The sequence below is a fragment of the Narcine bancroftii genome, chromosome 4 (genome assembly GCF_036971445.1).
Source record: "Narcine bancroftii isolate sNarBan1 chromosome 4, sNarBan1.hap1, whole genome shotgun sequence".
In the NCBI taxonomy this organism is placed as follows: domain Eukaryota; kingdom Metazoa; phylum Chordata; class Chondrichthyes; order Torpediniformes; family Narcinidae; genus Narcine; species Narcine bancroftii.
The window spans coordinates 162,880,190-162,894,136 of record NC_091472.1 but is presented as its reverse complement, the minus strand read 5'-3'; positions in this window follow the sequence as shown (position 1 = coordinate 162,894,136).

Below are 13,947 nucleotides of genomic sequence, written 5' to 3'. Positions count from 1 at the left end.
GATTGCCCACCTCTGATTCCCCGCGTCTGATTCCCTGCCTCTGATTCCCCGCCTCTGATTCCCCTTCTCTGATTCACCACTTCTGATTCCCCACCTTTGATTCCCCATATCTAATTCCCCGCCTCTGTTTTCCCGCCTCTGATTCCCCGCCTCTGTTTCCCCATATCTGATTCCCCGCCTCTGAATCCCCAACTCTGATTCCCTGCCTCAGATTCCCCAGCTCTGATTCCCCGCCTTTGATTCCCCCCGTCTGATTCCCAGCCTCTGAATCCCCGTGTCTGATTTCCTGCCTCTGATTCCCCGCCTCTGATTCCCCATCTCTGATTCACCGCCTCTGATTCCCCACCTCTGATTCCCCATCTCTGATTCCGCACATCCAATTCCCTGCCTCTGATTCCCCAACTCTGATTCCCCACCTCTGATTCCCCAGCTCTGATTCCCCGCCTCAGATTCCCCGCTTCTGATTCCCCAGATCTGAATCCCCGACTCTGATTCCCCGAGTCTGATTCCCTGCCTCTGATTCCCCGCCTCTAATTCCCCATCTGTGATTCACAACCTCTGATGCCCCACCTCTGATTCCCCATATCTGATTCCCCGCCTCTGTTTCCCCGCCTCTGATTCCCCGCCTCTGATTCCCCATATCTGATTCCCCGACTCTGATTCCCCAACTCTGATTCCCCTCCTCTAATTCGCCAGCTATGATTCCCCGCCTCTGATTCCCTGCGTCTGATTCCCTGCCTCTGATTCCCAGCCTCTGATTCCCCTTCTCTGATTCACCACCTCTGAATCCCCACCTCTGATTCCCCATCTCTGATTCCGCACATCCGATTCCCTGCCTCTGATTCCCCGCCTCTGATTCCCCGCCTCTGATTCGCAACCTCTAATTCCCCACCTCTGATTCCCCATATCTGATTCCCCGCCTCTGTTTCCCTGCCTCTGATTCCAGGCCTCTGTTTCCCCTTATCTGATTCCCCTCCTCTGATTCCCCAACTCTGATTCCCCGCCTCTGATTCCCCAGCTCTGATTCCCCGCCTTTTATTCCCGGCCTCTGATTCCCTGCCACTGATTCCCTGCCCCTGATTCCCCACCTCTGATTCCCCATATCTGATTCCCCGCCTCTGTTTCCCCAGCTCTGATTCCCTGCCTCTGATTCCCCGCCTCTGATTCCCCATCTCTGTTTCACCGCCTTTGATTCGCCACCTCTGATTCCCCATATCTGATTCCCCGCCTCTGTTTCCCCGCCTCTGATTCCCTGCCTCTGATTCCCAACCTCCTATTCCACACCTCTGATTCCCCATATCTGATTCCCCGCCTCTATTTCCCCATATCTGATTCCCCGCCTCTGATTCCCCAACTCTGATTCCCCGCCTCTGATTCCCCAGCTCTGATTCCCCGCCTCTGATTCCCGGCATCCGATTCCATGCCTCTGATTCCCCGCCTCTGATTCCCCATCTCTGATTCCCCGCCTCTGATTCCCCGTGTCTGATTCCCAGCCTCTGATTCCCCGCCTCAGATTCCCCGCCTCTGATTCCCTGCCACTGATTCCCTGCCCCTGATTCCCCACCTCTGATTCCCCATATCTGATTCCCCGCCTCTGTTTCCCCGCCTCTGATTCCCCGCCTCTGATTCCCCATATCTGATTTTCTGCCTTTGATTCCCCAACTCTGATTCCCCGCCTCTGGTTCCCCAGCTCTGAATCCCCGCTTCTGATTCCCCGCGTCTGATTCCCTCCCCTTGATTCCCCGCCTTGATTCCCCATCTCTGATTCACAACCTCTGATTCCCCACCTCTGATTCCCCATATCTGATTCCCCGCCTCTGTTTCCCCGCCTCTGATTCCCCGCCTCTGATTCCCCATATCTGATTCCCCGGCTCTGATTGCCCACCTCTGATTCCCCGCCTCTGATTCGCCAGCTCTGATTCCCCGCCTCTGAATCCCCGCATCTGTTTCCCTGCCTCTGATTCCCCGCCTCTGATTCCCCATCTCTGATTCACCGCGTTTGATTCGCCACCTCTGATTCCCCATATCTGATTCCCCACCTCTGTTTCCCCGCCCCTGATTCCCCGCCTCTGCTTCTCCATATCTCATTCCCCGCCTCTGAATCCCCATCTCTGATTCCCAGACTCTGATTCCCCACCTCTGATTCCCGGCCTCTTATTCCCAGCATCTGATTCCCCATATCTGATTCCCCGCCTCTGTTTCCCTGCCTCTGATTCCGGCCTCTGTTTCCCCATATCTGATTCCCCTCCTCTGATTCCCCAACTCTGATTCCCCGCCTCTGTTTCCCCAGCTCTGATTCCCCACCTCTGATTCCCCAGCTCTGATTCCCTGCCACTGATTCCCCGCCCCTGATTCCCCACCTCTGATTCCCCATATCTGATTCCCCGCCTCTGTTTCCCCAGCTCTGATTCCCTGCCTCTGATTCCCTGCCCTGATTCCCCATCTCTGTTTCACCGCATTTGATTCGCCACCTCTGATTCCCCATATCTGATTCCCCGCCTCTGTTTCCCCGCCTCTGATTCCCCAGCTCTGATTCCCCGCCTCAGATTCCCCGCTTCTGATTCCCCAGATCTGAATCCCCGACTCTGATTCCCCGAGTCTGATTCCCCGCCTCTGATTCCCCAACTCTGATTCCCCGCCTCTGATTCCCCAACTCTGATTCCCCGCCTCTGATTCCCGGCGTCCGATTCCCTGCCTCTGATTCCCCGCCTCTGATTCCCCTTCTCTGATTCACCACCTCTGATTCCCCACCTCTGATTCCCCATATCTAATTCCCCGCCTCTGTTTTCCCGCCTCTGATTCCCCGCCTCTGTTTCCCCATATCTGATTCCCCGCCTCTGAATCCCCAACTCTGATTCCCTGCCTCAGATTCCCCAGCTCTGATTCCCCGCCTTTGATTCCCCCCATCTGATTCCCAGCCTCTGAATCCCCGTGTCTGATTTCCTGCCTCTGATTCCCCGCCTCTGATTCCCCATCTCTGATTCACCGCCTCTGATTCCCCACCTCTGATTCCCCATCTCTGATTCCGCACATCCAATTCCCTGCCTCTGATTCCCCAACTCTGATTCCCCACCTCTGATTCCCCAGCTCTGATTCCCCGCCTCAGATTCCCCGCGTCTGATTCCCTGCCTCTGATTCCCCGCCTCTGATTCCCTGCCTCTGATTCCCCATATCTGATTCCCCGCCTCTGATTCCCCAACTCTGATTCCCCGCTTCTGATTCCCCAGATCTGAATCCCCGACTCTGATTCCCCGAGTCTGATTCCCTGCCTCTGATTCCCCGCCTCTAATTCCCCATCTGTGATTCACAACCTCTGATGCCCCACCTCTGATTCCCCATATCTGATTCCCCGCCTCTGTTTCCCCGCCTCTGATTCCCCGCCTCTGATTCCCCATATCTGATTCCCCACCTCTGATTGCCCACCTCTGATTCCCCGCGTCTGATTCACTGCCTCTGATTCCCCGCCTCAGATTCCCCATATCTGATTCCCCGCCTCTGTTTCCCCAGCTCTGATTCCCCACCTCTTATTCCCCAGCTCTGATTCCCTGCCACTGATTCCCCGCCCCTGATTCCCCACCTCTGATTCCCCATATCTGATTCCCCGCCTCTGTTTCCCCAGCTCTGATTCCCTGCCTCTGATTCCCTGCCCTGATTCCCCATCTCTGTTTCACCGCATTTGATTCGCCACCTCTGATTCCCCATATCTGATTCCCCGCCTCTGTTTCCCCGCCTCTTATTCCCTGCCTCTGATTCCCAACCTCTGATTCCACACCTCTGATTCCCCATATCTGATTCCGCGCTTCTATTTCCCCATATCTGATTCCCCGCCTCTGATTCCCCAACTCTGATTCCCCGCCTCTGATTCCCCAGCTCTGATTCCCCGCCTCTGATTCCCGGCGTCCGATTCCCTGCCTCTGATTCCCCGCCTCTGATTCCCCATCTCTGATTCACCACCTCTGATTCCCCACCTCTGATTCCCCATATCTAATTCCCCGCCTCTGTTTTCCCGCCTCTGATTCCCCGCCTCTGTTTCCCCATATCTGATTCCCCGCCTCTGAATCCCCAACTCTGATTCCCTGCCTCAGATTCACCACCTCTGATTCCCCGCCTCTGATTCCCGGCGTCCGATTCCCTGCCTCTGATTCCCCGCCTCTGATTCCCCATCTCTGATTCACCACCTCTGATTCCCCACCTCTGATTCCCCATATCTAATTCCCCACCTCTGTTTTCCCGCCTCTGATTCCCCAGCTCTGATTCCCCGCCTCTGATTCCCGGCGTCCGATTCCCTGCCTCTGATTCCCCGCCTCTGATTCCCCATCTCTGATTCACCACCTCTGATTCCCCACCTCTGATTCCCCATATCTAATTCCCCGCCTCTGTTTCCCCATATCTGATTCCCCGCCTCTGATTCCCCAACTCTGATTCCCCGCCTTTGATTCCCCCGTCTGATTCCCAGCCTCTGAATCCCCGTGTCTGATTTCCTGCCTCTGATTCCCCGCCTCTGATTCCCCATCTCTGATTCACCGCCCCTGATTCCCCACCTCTGATTCCCCATCTCTGATTCCGCACATCCAATTCCCTGCCTCTGATTCCCCAACTCTGATTCCCCACCTCTGATTCCCCAGCTCTGATTCCCCGCCTCAGATTCCCCGCGTCTGATTCCCTGCCTCTGATTCCCCACCTCTGATTCCCTGCCTCTGATTCCCCATATCTGATTCCCCGCCTCTGATTCCCCAACTCTGATTCCCCGCTTCTGATTCCCCAGCTCTGAATCCCCGACTCTGATTCCCCGAGTCTGATTCCCTGCCTCTGATTCCCCGCCTCTAATTCCCCATCTGTGATTCACAACCTCTGATGCCCAACCTCTGATTCCCCATATCTGATTCCCCGCCTCTGTTTCCCCGCCTCTGATTCCCCGCCTCTGATTCCCCATATCTGATTCCCCGCCTCTGATTGCCCACCTCTGATTCCCCGCGTCTGATTCACTGCCTCTGATTCCCCGCCTCTGATTCCCCATATCTGATTCACCACCTCTCATTCCCGGCCTCTGATTCCCCATCTCTGATTCCGCACATCCGATTCCCTGCCTATGATTCCCCACCTCTGATTCCCGCCTCTGATTCCCCATATCTGATTCCCTGCCTCTGTTTCCCCGCCTCTGATTCCCCACCTCTGTTTCCCCATATCTGATTCCCCGCCTCTGATTCCCCAACTCTAATACCCTGCCTCTGATTCCCCAGCTCTGATTCCCCGCCTCTGATTCCCCGCATCAGATTCCCTACCTCTGATTCCCCGCCTCTGATTCCAGGCCTCTGATTCCCAGCATCTGATTCCGGCCTCTGATTCCCCGCCTCTGATTCCCTGCTTCAGATTCTGATTCCCTTCCTCTGATTCCCCATCTCTGATTCCGCACATCTGATTCCCTGCCTCTGATTCCCCACCTCTGATTCCCCATATCTGATTCCCCGCCTCTGTTTCCCCGCCTCTGATTCCCCGCCTCTGTTTCCCCATATCTGATTCCCCGCCTCTGATTCCCCAACTCTGATTCCCCTCCACTAATTCGCCAGCTATGATTCCCCGCCTCTGATTCCCTGCGTCTGATTCCCTGCCTCTGATTCCCAGCCTCTGATTCCCCTTTTCTGATTCACTACCTCTGAATCCCCACCTCTGATTCCCTATCTCTGATTCCGCACATCCGATTCCCTGCCTCTGATTCCCCGCCTCTGATTCCCCGCCTCTGATTCGCAACCTCAAATTCCCCACCTCTGATTCCCCATATCTGATTCCCCGCCTCTGTTTCCCTGCCTCTGATTCCCGGCCTCTGATTCCCCATCTCTGATTCACCACCTCTGATTCCCCACCTCTGATTCCCCATATCTAATTCCCCGCCTCTGTTTCCCCATATCTGATTCCCCGCCTCTGATTCCCCAACTCTGATTCCCCGCCTTTGATTCCCCCGTCTGATTCCCAGCCTCTGAATCCCCGTGTCTGATTTCCTGCCTCTGATTCCCCGCCTCTGATTCCCCATCTCTGATTCACCGCCTCTGATTCCCCACCTCTGATTCCCCATCTCTGATTCTGCACATCCAATTCCCTGCCTCTGATTCCCCAACTCTGATTCCCCACCTCTGATTCCCCAGCTCTGATTCCCCGCCTCAGATTCCCCGCGTCTGATTCCCTGCCTCTGATTCCCCACCTCTGATTCCCTGCCTCTGATTCCCCATATCTGATTCCCCGCCTCTGATTCCCCAACTCTGATTCCCCGCTTCTGATTCCCCCGCTCTGAATCCCCGACTCTGATTCCCCGAGTCTGATTCCCTGCCTCTGATTCCCCGCCTCTAATTCCCCATCTGTGATTCACAACCTCTGATGCCCAACCTCTGATTCCCCATATCTGATTCCCCGCCTCTGTTTCCCCGCCTCTGATTCCCCGCCTCTGATTCCCCATATCTGATTCCCCGCCTCTGATTGCCCACCTCTGATTCCCCGCGTCTGATTCACTGCCTCAGATTCCCCGCCTCTGATTCCCCATATCTGATTCACCACCTCTCATTCCCGGCCTCTGATTCCCCATCTCTGATTCCGCACATCCGATTCCCTGCCTATGATTCCCCACCTCTGATTCCCGCCTCTGATTCCCCATATCTGATTCCCTGCCTCTGTTTCCCCGCCTCTGATTCCCCACCTCTGTTTCCCCATATCTGATTCCCCGCCTCTGATTCCCCAACTCTAATACCCTGCCTCTGATTCCCCAGCTCTGATTCCCCGCCTCTGATTCCCCGCATCAGATTCCCTACCTCTGATTCCCCGCCTCTGATTCCAGGCCTCTGATTCCCAGCATCTGATTCCGGCCTCTGATTCCCGGCCTCTGATTCCCTGCTTCAGATTCTGATTCCCTGCCTCTGATTCCCCATCTCTGATTCCGCACATCTGATTCCCTGCCTCTGATTCCCCACCTCTGATTCCCCATATCTGATTCCCCGCCTCTGTTTCCCCGCCTCTGATTCCCCGCCTCTGTTTACCCATATCTGATTCCCCGCCTCTGATTCCCCAACTCTGATTCCCCTCCACTAATTCGCTAGCTATGATTCCCCGCCTCTGATTCCCTGCGTCTGATTCCCTGCCTCTGATTCCCAGCCTCTGATTCCCCTTTTCTGATTCACTACCTCTGAATCCCCACCTCTGATTCCCTATCTCTGATTCCGCACATCCGATTCCCTGCCTCTGATTCCCCGCCTCTGATTCCCCGCCTCTGATTCGCAACCTCAAATTCCCCACCTCTGATTCCCCATATCTGATTCCCCGCCTCTGTTTCCCTGCCTCTGATTCCCGGCCTCTGTTTCCCCATATCTGATTCCCCTCCTCTGATTCCCCAACTCTGATTCCCCACCTCTGATTCCCCAGCTCTGATTCCCCGCCTTTTATTCCCGGCCTCTGATTCCCTGCCACTGATTCCCCGCCCCTGATTCCCCACCTCTGATTCCCCATATCTGATTCTCCGCCTCTGTTTCCCCAGCTCTGATTCCCCACCTCTGATTCCCCAGCTCTGATTCCCTGCCACTGATTCCCCGCCCCTGATTCCCCACCTCTGATTCCCCATATCTGATTCCCCGCCTCTGTTTCCCCAGCTCTGATACCCTGCCTCTGATTCCCTGCCCTGATTCCCCATCTCTGTTTCACCGCCTTTGATTCGCCACCTCTGATTCCCCATATCTGATTCCCCGCCTCTGTTTCCCCGCCTCTGATTCCCTGCCTCTGATTCCCCAACTCTGATTCCCCGCCTCTGATTCCCCAGCTCTGATTCCCCGCCTCTGATTCCCGGCGTCCGATTCCCTGCCTCTGATTCCCCGCCTCTGATTCACCATCTCTGATTCCCCGCCTCTGATTCCCCGTGTCTGATTCCCTGCCTCTGATTCCCCGGCTCAGATTCCCCGCCTCTGATTCCCTGCCACTGATTCCCTGCCCCTGATTCCCCACCTCTGATTCCCCATATCTGATTCCCCGCCTCTGTTTCCCCGCCTCTGATTCCCCGCCTCTGATTCCCTGCCTCTGATTCCCCAACTCTGATTCCCCGCCTCTGATTCCCCAGCTCTGAATCCCCGCCTCTGATTCCCCGCGTCTGATTCCCTCCCTCTGATTCCCCGCCTTGATTCCCCATCTCTGATTCACAACCTCTGATTCCCCACCTCTGATTCCCCATATCTGATTCCCCGCCTCTGTTTCCCCGCCTCTGATTCCCCATATCTGATTCCCCGGCTCTGATTGCCCACCTCTGATTCCCCGCCTCTGATTCGCCAGCTCTGATTCCCCGCCTCTGAATCCCCGCATCTGATTCCCTGCCTCTGATTCCCCGCCTCTGATTCCCCATCTCTGATTCACCGCCTTTGATTCGCCACCTCTTATTCCCCATATCTGATTCCCCACCTCTGTTTCCCCGCCTCTGATTCCCCGCCTCTGATTCTCCATATCTCATTCCCCGCCTCTGAATCCCCATCTCTGATTCCCAGACTCTGATTCCCCACCTCTGATTCCCGGCCTCTTATTCCCAGCATCTGATTCCCTGCCTCTGATTCCCCATCTCTGATTCTGCACATCTGATTCCCTGCCTCTGATTCCCCACCTCTGATTCCCCATATCTGATTCCCCGCCTCTGTTTCCCCGCCTCTGATTCCCCGCCTCTGTTTCCCCATATCTAATTCCCCACCTCTGATGCCCCAACTCTGATTCCCCACCTCTGATTCCCCAGCTCTGATTCCCCGCCTCTGATTCCCCGCATCCGATTCCCCATGTCTGATTCCCCGCCTCTGTTTCCCCGCCTCTGATTCCCCGCCTCTGTTTCCCCATATCTGATTCCCCGCCTCTGATTCCCCAGCTCTGATTCCCTGCCTCTGATTCCCCGCGTTCTATTCGCTGCCTCTGATTCCCCGCCTGTGATTCCCCATCTCTGATTCACCACCTCTGATTTCCCACCTCTGATTCCCCATATCTAATTCCCCGCCTCTGCTTGCCCGCCTCTCATTCCCCACCTCTGTTTCCCCATATCTGATTCCCCGCCTCTGAATCCCCAACTCTGATTCCCTGCCTCTGATTCACCAGCTCTGATTCCCCGCCTTTGATTCCCCCCGTCTGATTCCCAGCCTCTGAATCCCTGTCTTATTTCCTGCCTCTGATTCCCCGCCTCTGATTCCCCATCTCTGATTCACTGCCTCTGATTCCCCACATCTGATTCCCCATCTCTGATTCCGCACAACCGATTCCCTGCCTCTGATTCCCCGACTCTGATTCCCCACCTCTGATTCCCCAGCTCTGATTCCCCGCCTCTGATTCCCCGCGTCTGATTCCCTGCCTGTGATTCCCCGCCTCTGATTCCCCATCTCTGATTCCCCACCTCTGATTCCCCGTGTCTGATTCCCTTCCTTTGATTCCCCGCCTCTGATTCCCCGCCTCTGATTCCCTGCCACTGATTCCCCGCCCCTGATTCCCCACCTCTGATTCCCCATATCTTATTCCCCGCCTCTGTTTCCCCCCCTCTGATTCCCAGCCTCTGATTCCCCATATCTAATTCCCCGCCTCTGATTCCCCATATCTGATTCCCCGCCTCTATTTCCCCATATCTGCTTCGCCGCCTCTGATTCCCCAACTCTGATTCCCCGCCTCTGATTCCCCAGCTCTGATTTCCCGCCTCTGATTCCCGGCATCCGATTCCCTGCCTCTGATTCCCCGCCTCTGATTCCCCATCTCTGATTCCCCGCCTCTGATTCCCCGTGTCTGATTCCCCGCCTCTGATTCCCCAGCTCTGATTTCCCGCCTCTGATTCCCGGCATCCGATTCCCTGCCTCTGATTCCCCGCCTCTGATTCCCCATCTCTGATACCCAGCCTCTGAATCCCCGTCTGATTTCTTGCCTCTGATTCCCCGCCTCTGATTCCCCATCTCTGATTCACTGCCTCTGATTCCCCACATCTGATTCCCCATCTCTGATTCCGCACAACCGATTCCCTGCCTCTGATTCCCCGACTCTGATTCCACACCTCTGATTCCCCAGCTCTGATTCCCCGCCTCTGATTCCCCGCGTCTGATTCCCTGCCTGTGATTCCCCGCCTCTGATTCCCCATCTCTGATTCCCCACCTCTGATTCCCCGTGTCTGATTCCCTTCCTTTGATTCCCCGCCTCTGATTCCCCGCCTCTGATTCCCTGCCACTGATTCCCCGCCCCTGATTCCCCACATCTGATTCCCCATATCTTATTCCCCGCCTCTGTTTCCCCCCCTCTGATTCCCAGCCTCTGATTCCCCATATCTGATTCCCCGCCTCTGATTCCCCATATCTGATTCCCCGCCTCTATTTCCCCATATCTGCTTCGCCGCCTCTGATTCCCCGCCTCTGATTCCCCGCCTCTGATTCCCCAGCTCTGATTTCCCGCCTCTGATTCCCGGCATCCGATTCCCTGCCTCTGATTCCCCGCCTCTGATTCCCCATCTCTGATTCCCCGCCTCTGATTCCCCGTGTCTGATTCCCTGCCTCTGATTCCCGCCTCTGATTCCCAGACTCTGATTCCCCACCTCTGTTTTCCCGCCTCTGATTCCCTGCCTCTGATTCCCCATATCTGATTCCCCGCCTCTGATTCCCCAACTCTGATTCCCCGCCTCTGATTCCCCAGCTCTGAATCCCCGCCTCTGATTCCCCGCGTCTGATTCCCTGCCTCTGATTCCCCGCCTCTGATTCCCCATCTGTGATTCACAACCTCTGATGCCCCACCTCTGATTCCCCATATCTGATTCCCCGCCTCTGTTTCCCCGCCTCTGATTCCCCGCCTCTGATTCCCCATATCTGATTCCCCGCCTCTGATTGCCCACCTCTGATTCCCCGCGTCTGATTCCCTGCCTCTGATTCCCCGCCTCTGATTCCCCATCTCTGATTCACCACCTCTGATTCCCGGCCTCTGATTCCCCATCTCTGATTCCGCACATCCGATTCCCTGCCTATGATTCCCCACCTCTGATTCCCCGCCTCTGATTCCCCATATCTGATTCCCTGCCTCTGTTTCCCCGCCTCTGATTCCCCACCTCTGTTTCCCCATATCTGATTCCCCGCCTCTGATTCCCCAACTCTAATACCCCGCCTCTGATTCCCCAGCTCTGATTCCCCGCCTCTGATTCCCCGCATCTGATTCACTGCCGCTGATTCCCCGCCTCTGATTCCGGCCTCTGATTCCCGGCCTCTGATTCCCTGCTTCTGATTCTGATTCCCTGCCTCTGATTCCCCATCTCTGATTCCGCACATCTGATTCCTTGCCTCTGATTCCCCACCTCTGATTCCCCATATCTGATTCCCCGCCTGGGTTTCCCCGCCTCTGACTCCCCGCCTCTGTTTCCCAATATCTAAGTCCCCGCCTCTGATTCCCCAAATCTGATTCCCCACCTCTGATTCCCCAGCTCTGATTCCCCGCCTCTGATTCCCCGCATCTGATTCCCTGCATCTGATTCCAAGCCTCTGATTCCCTGCCTCTGATTCCCAACCTCTGATTCCCCACCTCTGATTCCCCATATCTGATTCCCCGCCTCTGTTTCCCCGCCTCGGATTCCCCGCCTCTGTTTCCCCATATCTGATTCCCGGCCTCTGATTCCCCGCCTCTGATTCCCCGCCTCTGATTCCCTGCCTCTGATTCCCCATCTCCGATTCCGCACATCTGATTCCCTTCCTCTGATTCCCCGCCTCTGATTCCCCGCCTCTGATTCCCTGCCTCTGATTCCCAACCTCGGATTTCCCACCTCTGATTCCCCATATCTGATTCCCCGCCTCTGTTTCCCCGCCTCTGTTTCCCCGCCTCTGATTCCCCGCCTCTGTTTCCCTATATCTAATTCCCCACCTCTGATGCCCCAACTCTGATTCCCCGCCTCTGATTCCCCAGCTCTGATTCCCCGCCTCTGATTCCCTGCATCCGATTCCCCATATCTGATTCCCCGCCTCTGTTTCCCCGCCACTGATTCCCTGCCTCTGTTTCCCCATATCTGATTCCCCGCCTCTGATTCCCAACTATGATTCCCCGCCTCTGATTCCCCAGCTCTGATTCCCTGCCTCTGATTCCCCGCGTTCTATTCCCTGCCTCTGATTCCCCGCCTGTGATTCCCCATCACTGATTCACCACCTCTGATTCCCCACCTCTGATTCCCCATATCTAATTCCCCGCCTCTGTTTTCCCGCCTCTGATTCCCCGCCTCTGTTTCCCCATATCTGATTCCCCGCCTCTGAATCCCCAACTCTGATTCCCTGCCTCAGATTCCCCAGCTCTGATTCCCCGCCTTTGATTCCCCCCGTCTGATTCCCAGCCTCTGAATCCCCGTGTCTGATTTCCTGCCTCTGATTCCCCGCCTCTGATTCCCCATCTCTGATTCACCGCCTCTGATTCCCCACCTCTGATTCCCCATCTCTGATTCCGCACATCCAATTCCCTGCCTCTGATTCCCCAACTCTGATTCCCCACCTCTGATACCCCAGCTCTGATTCCCCGCCTCAGATTCCCCGCGTCTGATTCCCTGCCTCTGATTCCCCGCCTCTGATTCCCTGCCTCTGATTCCCAATATCTGATTCCCCGCCTCTGATTCCCCAACTCTGATTCCCCGCTTCTGATTCCCCAGCTCTGAATCCCCGCCTCTGATTCCCCGCGTCTGATTCCCTGCCTCTGATTCCCCGCCTCTAATTCCCCATCTGTGATTCACAGCCTCTGATGCCCCACCTCTGATTCCCCATATCTGATTCCCCGCCTCTGTTTCCCCGCCTCTGATTCCCCGCCTCTGATTCCCCATATCTGATTCCCCGCCTCTGATTGCCCTCCTCTGATTCCCCGCGTCTGATTCCCCACCTCTGATTCCCCATATCTGATTACCCGCCTCTGTTTCCCCGCCTCTGATTCCCCGCCTCTGTTTCACCATATCTGATTCCCCGACTCTGATTCCCCAACTCTGATTCCCCTCCTCTAATTCGCCAGCTATGATTCCCCGCCTCTGATTCCCTGCGTCTGATTCCCTGCCTCTGATTCCCAGTCTCTGATTCCCCTTCTCTGATTCACCACCTCTGAATCCCCACCTCTGATTCCCCATCTCTGATTCCGCACATCCGATTCCCTGCCTCTGATTCCCCGCCTCTGATTCCCCGCCTCTGATTCGCAACCTCTAATTCCCCACCTCTGATTCCCCATATCTGATTCCCCGCCTCTGTTTCCCTGCCTCTGATTCCCGGCCTCTGTTTCCCCTTATCTGATTCCCCTCCTCTGATTCCCGAACTCTGATTCCCCGCCTCTGATTCCCCAGCTCTGATTCCCCGCCTTTTATTCCCGGCCTCTGATTCCCTGCCACTGATTCCCTGCCCCTGATTCCCCACCTCTGATTCCCCATATCTGATTCCCCGCCTCTGTTTCCCCAGCTCTGATTCCCTGCCTCTGATTCCCCGCCTCTGATTCCCCATCTCTGTTTCACCGCCTTTGATTCGCCACCTCTGATTCCCCATATCTGATTCCCCGCCTCTGTTTCCCCGCCTCTGATTCCCTGCCTCTGATTCCCAACCTCCTATTCCACACCTCTGATTCCCCATATCTGATTCCCCGCCTCTATTTCCCCATATCTGATTCCCCGCCTCTGATTCCCCAACTCTGATTCCCCGCCTCTGATTCCACAGCTCTGATTCCCCGCCTCTGATTCCCGGCATCCGATTCCATGCCTCTGATTCCCCGCCTCTGATTCCCCATCTCTGATTCCCCGCCTCTGATTCCCCGTGTCTGATTCCCAGCCTCTGATTCCCCGCCTCAGATTCCCCGCCTCTGATTCCCTGCCACTGATTCCCTGCCCCTGATTCCCCACCTCTGATTCCCCATATCTGATTCCCCGCCTCTGTTTCCCCGCCTCTGATTCCCCGCCTCTGATTCCCCATATCTGATTTTCTGCCTCTGAAT